Below are 9934 nucleotides of genomic sequence, written 5' to 3'. Positions count from 1 at the left end.
AGGAAGGTAGCCCCTTCTGGAGATATGATACTGATCAAACTGGGGTTCTCTTCCCAATGTGCATAACAGCCAATTTATGACACTGGGGTTTCAAAGGGAGAAAGAGTTCACTGCCATGTGAAGCAAAGAGAAGAGAATGGGCTATGGGCCTAAAATTTGTCACCCTCAGTTGCAGGAACTCTGATAGTTTTATAGTATCTAAAGATAGGCAGGTTTATGGTAATGAATGTAAAGGCTCCAGATGACGAAGTTAGAACTGATCTAATTATTTGAGCATCTGCAGATTGATTATGTACCTAGTCATAGAACAGAAGTAAGAAAATGGTGGCTTTATAATGATGCTGGGCATGATTTTTAGTATTATAATATAATTTTTAGTATTATAAACCTATAACCTTATAGGTTAAGTTTTAAGTTACTGTGCATGTCAGGTGGGCCCATTTGGTTAGATCTAGCTTTGTCTAGTAAAATAGCTTAGGAATTGGGGTGGGTTAGTTCTGGGCAGTTCCTTCATTAATAAATATTAAGTGGCTACTTTTGTGATCATAAGACTCTGAAGTTATAGAACAGCATAAGGGGGTAAAGCAGAGTCAGTCACAAGGTTTTTACAACCACAAAATGAACGTTATATAGTTATACAATCATTATCAAAGAGCAAAGCATCTGGGTTATAGCTCAGTGAGTTTCAATAATTTCAGGTATTTCCTTTGGGCCATTCTATAACATACCAGAAAGAAAAAGGCATCTCTAAAATTCAGTCGTTGTAATTATTTGTTACCTCTTAATTTCTTGATTATAGTATACGGAAGACATATTCCCAACGGTGAGCTGGGAAACATGAGATGGTACCCGAAACTACGCTAAGGAGCTTCACTCTCTAAGAAGAATAACTGGAACTTGCATACATTGCTGATGGGACAATCACTTTGGAATACTGACAATGTCAACTAAAACTAAATATAGCTCATCCTATGACCCAGGAAACCCACTCCTGGTTGTATATGCAATAAGGAATAACCACTTCTGTCTACCAAAAGACTTGTACCATGAGGTTCATAGAAGTTTATTTGAAATAGCCAATAACTGGGAACGATCTAAATGTCCATTAATAGAAGATACATATATACATTGTGGTATATAATTCCCTTATTCATATGATGGAATACAGAGTACAATGAAAATGAATGAGCTACTATAATAACATGGATAATTCTCACAGACATAATGTTGAACAAAATAATGCCGATGCAAAAGTGCATATTATAGCCTTCCAGTTTACATAAGAGTCAAGAACAGGCCAAATGAATCCAGGGTGATTAAAATCATATGAATGGTTACCTTAAAGGGGAGGTGCTTCTTGAATGGGAAGGACCCTGAGGGGACTTTCTGGGGTCTCAATCTAGGTGATGGTTACATTATTGTGTTGGTTTGAAGCTGTTATGTACCCCAGAAAATGCCATGCTCTTTTTAATCCATCCTGTAGGCGCAGACTTATTGTGGGTGGAACATCCACCCCTATCTCACATCCTATTCAAATATTAACTCAAAATGGATCAAAGAGGGCAGTATAAAGATGGCTCGGTGGCAGAGGTCTCGCCTGCCATGCCAGAGACCTGGGTTCGATTCCCGGAGCCTGCCCGTGCCTGAAAAAAAAAAGATCAAAGACCGAAATATGAGAACGAATACCATAAAACTCAGAAGAAAATGTAGGGAAACATCTTCAAGATCTAGTGACAGGCAGTAGTCTCTTAGACTTTATACCTAAAGCATAAGCAACAAAAGAAAAAAACAGATAAATAAGAGCACCTCAAAATTGATTGCTTCAGTGCTCCAAAGGACTTTGCCAAAAGGTAAAAAGGCAACAGACTCAATGGGAGAAAATATTTGGAAACCACATATCTGATAAGGGTTTGATATCCAGAATATACAAAGAAATCCTACAATTCAGCAATAAAAAGACAAACAACCCAATTAAAAATGGGCAAAGGACACAAATAGACATTTCTCTAAAGATGAAATACAGATGGCTAAGAGGTACATGAAAAGATGCTCAACTTCACTATTAGGGCAATGCAAATCAAAACCCCAGAGAGATATCATCTCACACTTACTAGAATGGCCACTATTAAACAAACAGGCAATTACAAATGTTAAAGAGAAATTGGAAGACTTAGTCACTGCTGGCAATGTAAATGGATGCAGCCACTGTGGACGATGGTTTGGCGGTTCCTCAGGAGGTGTGCTGGTTTGTAAGGATGTATGTTCCCTAGAAAAGCCATGTTTTAATCCTAATCCCATTTTGTAAAGGCAGCGGTTTCTTCTAATCCCTATTCAGCATTGTATGTTTGAAATGGTAATTAGATCATCTCCCTGGAGATGTGATTTAATCAAGAGTGGTTGTTAAAATGGATTAGGTGATGACATGTCTCCACCCATTTGGGTGGGTCTTGATTAGTTTCTGAAGTCCTATAAAAGAGGAAACATTTTGGAGAATGAGAGAACAGAAAATGACATAGCCATGAGAAGCAGAGTCTATCAGCCAGTGACCTTTGAAGATGAAGAAGGAAAACGCCTCCCAGGGAGCTTCATGAAACAGGAAGCCAAGAGAGAAAGCTAGCAGATGACGCTAGTTCAATGAGAGAACTTCATTGGCCTTCTTGATCCAAGGTATCTTTCCCTGGATGCCTTAGATTGGACATTTCTATAGGCTTGTTTTAATTGGGACATTTTCTCGGCCTTAGAAGTGTAAACTAGCAACTTGTTAAACTCCCCTTTTTAAAAGCCATTCCATTTCTGGTATATTGCATTCTGGCAGCTAGCAAACTAGAACAAGAAGCTAAGTATAGAGTTGGTTTATGACCCGGAAATTCCTCTACTCAGGATACACCCAGAAGATTAGAAAGCAGGGATGTGTGCAGACATTTGCAAACTGATGTCATAACAGCATTATTCACAATTGCCAAAAGATAGAAACAACCCAAGGGTCCATCAACAGATAAATGGATAAACGAAATGATATACAGTTACGATGGAACACTATTCAGCAGTGAGAAGGAATGAAGTCCTGAAGCAGGCGACAATGTGGTTAACCTTAAAGATGTTATAGTAAGTGAAGTAAGTCAGACATAAAAGGACAAATATTTTATGATCTCACTGATATGAACCAATTGTTATATGTAAATTCATAGACACAAAATACAGACTTAGGTTACCAGGATTTAGAATGAGGCTAAAGAATGGGGAGTGATTGCTTAATATCTACAGAATGTTTAACTAGAGTCAACTTAAACATTTGGAAATGAGCAGAGGTGATGGTAGCATGTTGTCGTGAGAATAATTAACAGTGCTGAACGGGTGTGAATGTGGTGGAGAGGGGAAGTTCAGAGTCATGTATGTCACCAGAAGGAAAGTTGGAGATTAAAACATGGTTGTGTGTAACACAGTAAATTCTGTGGCAGACAATGTCCGTGATTAACTGTACAAATATTAAAACCCGGATGCCAGCAGCCTTTCTTCTGAGAAGGTATCCCCTTATTGGTGCTTTAATATGGACATTTTCATGGCCATAGAATTGTAACTTAATAATTCCGTCTAGTAAAAGCCAATCCATTTATGGTATATTGAATCCTGGTATGAATTCCATTTAGCAAATGGAAACAAGGGAAATATGGGGAAAAAATGCACACATTGCAAAGTATGGACTATAGTTAACAGTAACATTTTAATACTCTTTCATCAACAATAACAAATGTACCACGCCAACACTGTGGGCCAATAATATGGGGGGATAAAGAGTATGGGAAGATTAGGGTTTTCTTTTTTATTTTATTTCTTTTCTGGAGTAATGAAAATGTTCTAAATTTGATTGTGGGGCTGCATACTCCATCATGTGATGACACTGTGGACCTGTGAGTGCATACTTCAAATGGTTTCTAAGTTGTGTGAATATATCTCAATAAAATTGCATTTAAAAAGTATATGTGTAATGTAACATATATGATATTATTTGGGTGTTTGTATTTTTGTGTGCCTCCCCCCTTCCCCACCATTGGATATAAACATCTTGAGGGCAGGGATTTTTGTCTTTTTGTTCACTGTTGTAGACAGGTGTTTTCACAAAGCCTAGAATAGCACCTGGAAAGTAGTAGATGCTCAATGAACAGCTACTGAACAAATTATATTCTCACATGGCATTGCACATGGTGGCCTCCCCCGGTCTCTCCCTTCCCTTTCAAGTTCCTCGATTTTCAGTTTCTTGGCTGCTCCCTTTGTGGCTTTTTTCTCTCACTGTGATATTCCCTATAAAGATTTCAGTAATAGGATTAAGACCCCTTCCAGACAACAACACCTCACATGACTTAATTGTATCAAAAGGCCCTACTTACAATGGCTTCACACCCACAGGAAAGGATTAAGTTTAAAGAAGTGTTTTTCTGGGGTACCCAGTCCTAAACCATCACACCTGGTCATTCTCACACTATTGGGCATATAGATTTTGCTAGTTTTCACCTTATTTACCACAGTAGGATCATCTTCAAAGTAATTGCTCCCCCAATTTTTTACTTTTGTCTCCAAAGTGGACTTTACAAGACAAAGGGTAAGTACAGTTTTATTCATTTATAATACACTATTTGATTGCTCTCCGGAGAGAATGATCTAATATACAGTGCCAGGAGCAAGGCATGTGCATTTATTTCTCTACTATCTCTGCTACTTGAGGTCCCACAATTTCATCTTATGCTGGGTTATAATAATACCTTAAAGCTTTCTACCTTTAGCTTTAGTTATTTGCTTCTGGGCTCTGCGTGTTTCCACCTGGTGAATCACTGCCTATGAATCTCCCTGTGTAAAACTATTTGTCCAATAGATTTTGGTGCCCTGCCTTATTCAACTCTTAGAGGATGCTTTAAAGATGAGCTAGTAGAACTCAAATCCTTTGCATCCTGTGGGCACAATGAAATTAACTGGGGTCCTATTCCAGGCTTCCCATCACATAGTAAATAAATACATACATTGATAAAATAATCAGTGACTATGTTTATAAAACCAAACATAATAAAGAAGCTAGAGCAGACACATTTATTTTGGGAGCTTTATAGGACGCCTTATAATAAAGTCCAAGAAGATTTGGAATGGAGCTATCATCTTTTTTTCTCCTGTAAAGTCTCTTGCTCATCTTCACTATTTTAAGGGCTTGTCCACCTTGTTTTACCCATTAGATGCCTAAATTTTTCTGGGAGCCTTTGAATGTTACAAGTGGTGAAACAGGTCACAAGGTTTTTATGTTGCCTTCAATCTCTGATGCTCATGCTTGTGGCAGTCATTAGGTAGTTATATCTCCCTAACTTTGGCCATGCTGCGATGGTGTTAAAAGCAGAAGTGACCCAAGCCTCTGTAATTTGCAAGTGACATGGAGGAACCTTCTAGACACACTTCTCAGTCATGGTGGATTCCCTTAAAGCTTATATTCAGTCCAGCCTGCCTAGCCCTGCCCCAGCAGCTCCTGAAGAATTGCCACCTGGCACTAGGCTCAGCGCCTCTGTCCCTCTGCAGCCAGGATCTTTTGTCCAGCTGCCCTAGGTGCATGCGGCTCTGGCTTAGGTGTCAGCGTCAGGTCCCACTGCTCCCTGAGCCCTGCCCTGGGAGACCAAGCTGCAGGCACTTCCACCCGGGTGGACCTGTGTCCTGCCCCAACTTGCCTTCTCAATTTTAGTCCCTGATCCGCAGGACTGATGCCTGCTGTGATTGTCCCCAGAGCAAGATTGTTTCCAATTCTCACTGTAGCCAGACACCTCTGCCAGCTGGTTGCTGGGCAGTGGGCTCTCTGGTTTCCTTCCTGCTAACCAGAATTTCGACATTAGTATTTATAAAATGAAACTTTTGACCCATTCAAGACTCACAGATTAGGGTTTCTTAACCTCGGTACTACTGACATTTTGGGTCTGATGATCCTGTGCTGCAGGGCATTTGTCTAGCAGTGCCCCCAACCTCTATACACTAGATGCCAGTTGTGACAATTAAACTGTCACAAGACATCACCAAAATTTCCCAAGGGGCAAAATCACCCCCAACTAAAAAATGATGGTATAGTGGGATGAAGACTTGCATTAAAAAAGAAAAAAAAAAAAGAATAGAACTTTTAAAACCAGAGTGCACCATACAGAGATAAGGTAAGCCTTTGTATGGTGAAACTTTTATTTCATTTGTTAAGGTATGTATTAGTTTGCTAAAGCTTCCAGAATGCAATATACCAGAAAGGGAATGGCTTTTAGAAAGGGAATTTAATAAGTTACAAGTTTACAGTTGTAAGGCTGTGAAACTGTGCAAATTAAGGGACCAACAAGAGGGTACCTTCACTCAAGAACGGCTGTTGCCATCTGCAACACCTTTGTCAGCTGGGAAGGCATGTGGCTGGCATGTGCTGGTCCTTTTTCCCAGTTCTGTTGCTTTCAGCTTCTGATACCAGCACTTTCCTCTCTAAGCATCTGTAGGCACTCACTTAGCTCCTCCAGGCTTGCTTGGCATTCAGGGGAAGACGCATCGCGACGTCAGTTCTCTCTGTCCACTCTCCAAGCATCTCCAAACATCTGGGCCTCTGTCAGCTCTGAAGCAACTGTTCTCCAAGCATCTGCATCTGCATCTGCGCTTTCTTCAAAATGTTTCCCCTTTTAAAGGACGCCAGTAAACTAATCAAGACCCACTTTGAATGGGCAGAGTCACATCTTCATCTAACAAAAGGTCATGCCCACAATTGGGCATGCCACATCTTCATGGAGATAATAAAATCAAGAGGGTTTCTACCCTAAAATATTGAATCAGGATTAAAGGACATGTCTTTTCTGGGGTACACAACACTTTCAAGCTAGCACACCATGTTTATGAGTGTCTTTTTTTTTTAACTTTTCATTTTAATATAATTTCAGATTGTATAAAAGTCCCAAGAATAGTGTACAAAGAACTCTCTTGTCCGCATTTGCTTTATTCTTCCTCCATCCCCTCTTTCTCTGTCAGCATGCTTTAGCCACAAAGCCATTTATAATAAAACCATGGTACGCTAGTCTCTAAAATGACAGTGATTTATAACCATCATCACCTGTGTTGTCTTGCCAGGCTAAATGATTCCTGCCACAATTTTCTATATTTTAGACAATTTATATAACACATCCTTTTTTTGAAAGTTTTGGAAAATAATCCGGCAAATTCCCAAGGACAAGCTGTTCCTTTGTCTTATTGCTTTTCTTTATTGCACAATTTTTTGCTATACTCAGACTCTTTCCTTCTTTCATCATGTGTTTTGATATATTAATGTTTGTTCCAGTTGGTTGTAACAATTAGTGGATAGTTGAGGGAAACATTTCCTCGGGTTTGTAAATCTTTTGTTCTGATTTTTAGTGTTCATTCCCAGTCCTGATTTTTATTGACTTCCTTTTTCATTTTTGTTTTTAGACTGAAGCTATATCAACTTAGTTAATGTCTTTAGAGAATCAACTTCAGTTTACCAAGCACATTGGTTTAAGCATCAATATTTTTTTTACTTACTATTGTTTCTTATTTTTCACTTTTTTAAATATCTTGAACTTTGCCTCCTTTCTCAATTTTTGAGGTCCTAGTTTGTTTTTCTTTATTCTTAATAATAAAGGAATTCAGAAAAGTTTTTTTTCCTCTAAATTCCACTTTGGCAGATCTTGTAAATTGCAATTCTTGTTTTCTTATTTTCAGATTTTTCAAAAATAGTCTTTTACTACAGCCTGGATTTTCTAACCTACCTGGACAGTATTTACAAGGCTTCTAAAGAAATGTCCATGAAGCAGGACACATTTTACTTCTACTGTTGCTACTTATTTTGAATGCTTTGGCTTGTATTCAGTAGCCATTGTGTGTAGAATTTCTGTAAATTTGGCTGCAGAATGTTAGGATGTTAGCAGAGGGGCTGGAAGGAATTATAGGAGTATAGCACTGAACTGTGACTATAAACCACTGGGTAAAACCTGACCCTAAAATTTGTCCCCTGTGTATTTTTTTCTACAATTAGAATTTGTCAATGATCTAAAATCAGGAGAAAGCACATGTTAAATTCAGAAAATCTGTCAACGCTATGCCTGAATTTCTAGGACTAATGACTGGACACAATCAATTTTGCATTAACCTCAGACCTCTTTCCAGTTTCCCTAACCCCTACCCCTCCCTGTTGCTTTCACAGACTCATTTCTCCCACCTGCATCTTCCACTTGGTCCCTGCAGACCCTGGTTTTGAGGGCCCCGATGGCCTGGTCCTTTCCCCCGTCTACAGAACTGTACTCCACCTTGCGAAAGGCCCACCTCTGCTTTGGGTTCATCTTCCGGTTGCTCCAGCCTGCTTGTCCCCACAAACACTGGCCCTTTCTCCTGCATTCAACCTCTCTCCCTCTCTACTGTCTCCCAGTGTTTAAACACACTAAAATGTGTCTCATATTTAAAACAATCTACCTTGGTGATCCTCCTTACCTCTAGTCTCTAATAGACAAACTACAATTTCCCTGAAAGATCTCCTTATTCACAGTGCCTAGTATTTCACAGAATCTCCATTTAGTTGAATAAACAAATGACCAAATAAATGAATACCAATATAACAATATCTGTCTACCAACTTTAGATGTTATTATACTATTTCATACTAGCTTCCCCCCTATCATTTACTCAACTGAATATAGTAATTATTTTCAAGCTCAAGATGAATAAACTCAGAATGGCAAACTTTTAACGTGTAATGAGAAATAAAACCATATGGAGGGCCAGGCACTTGCGCGTGTGTGGATCAGTGAATTGCCACCACGTAGGTATAACCAAGAAGTTAGGATTTAAGGGATGATTATAGTAACTCAATCATTATATAAAGATTTCTTTTTACTTTCTGGTTATTGGAGTAGACAGAGGAAAATACCTGCAATCTCGCAACCATAACCCAGCTGCCTTGGTCTCTGACACTGATTGTATAGCCTTTATCTTGTGCCCTTGTGATTGTAAAAATCATGTGACTCACCTTCACTCGTACCCATTTTACCCATTTTTTAAAATTTAGAGTCTTATGATTACTAAAGACAACACCTAATTTTTATTAATAAAGAGCCTTGAGTTAGACTAGAACTAACCCACCCCAATTCCGAAGTTATCTTGGTTACCAAAACTGGATCTAACCAAAATGGGCCCACCTGACATGTGCAGTAGTTTAGATTTAACCTATAACAGGCCTATTCCTCATTGTGGTAGTTAGATTCAGTTGTCAACTTGGCCAGGTGAAGGCACCTAGTTCTGTTGCTGTGGACATGAGCCAATGGTAGGTGAATCTCATCTGTTGCTAATTACATCTGCAGTCGGCTAGGAGGCGTGTCTGCTGCAATGAGTGACGTTTGACTTAATTGGCTTGTGCTTAAATGAGAGAATGCAATGTAGCACGTCTAAGCAGCTCAGCATTCCTCATCTCAGCACTAGCAGCTCAGCCCAGGCCTTTGGAGATGCAGAAAGAAGTCACCCCGGGGAAAGTTGTTGGAACCCAGGGGCCTGGAGAGAAGACCAGCAGAGACCATCTTGTGCCTTCCACGTAAGAAAGAACCTCAGTGGAAAGTTAGCTACCTTTCCTCTGAAGAACCAACAAAATAAATCCCCTTTTATTAAAAGCCAATCCGTCTCTGGTGTGTTGCATGCCGGCAGCTAGCAAACTAGAACACTCATTATAATACCAAAAATTACATCCATCATCATATTAAGACCGCCATTTTCTTACACAAGTTCTGTGACTAAGCATGTAATCAATCCGTACATGGTCAATAATTAGATCACCCTTCTATTACATCATCTGGAGCCACTGTGCTCTTTACATTAAAACATGCCCATCTTATGATACTATAAAACTATCAGAATTAATGTAGTTTGGGCTGATTAGAAATTAATCTGATTA

The sequence above is a fragment of the Tamandua tetradactyla genome, chromosome 11 (genome assembly GCF_023851605.1).
Source record: "Tamandua tetradactyla isolate mTamTet1 chromosome 11, mTamTet1.pri, whole genome shotgun sequence".
NCBI lineage: Eukaryota > Metazoa > Chordata > Mammalia > Pilosa > Myrmecophagidae > Tamandua > Tamandua tetradactyla.
The sequence above is the reverse complement of the archived record's forward strand: the minus strand, read 5'-3'. Positions refer to the sequence as shown.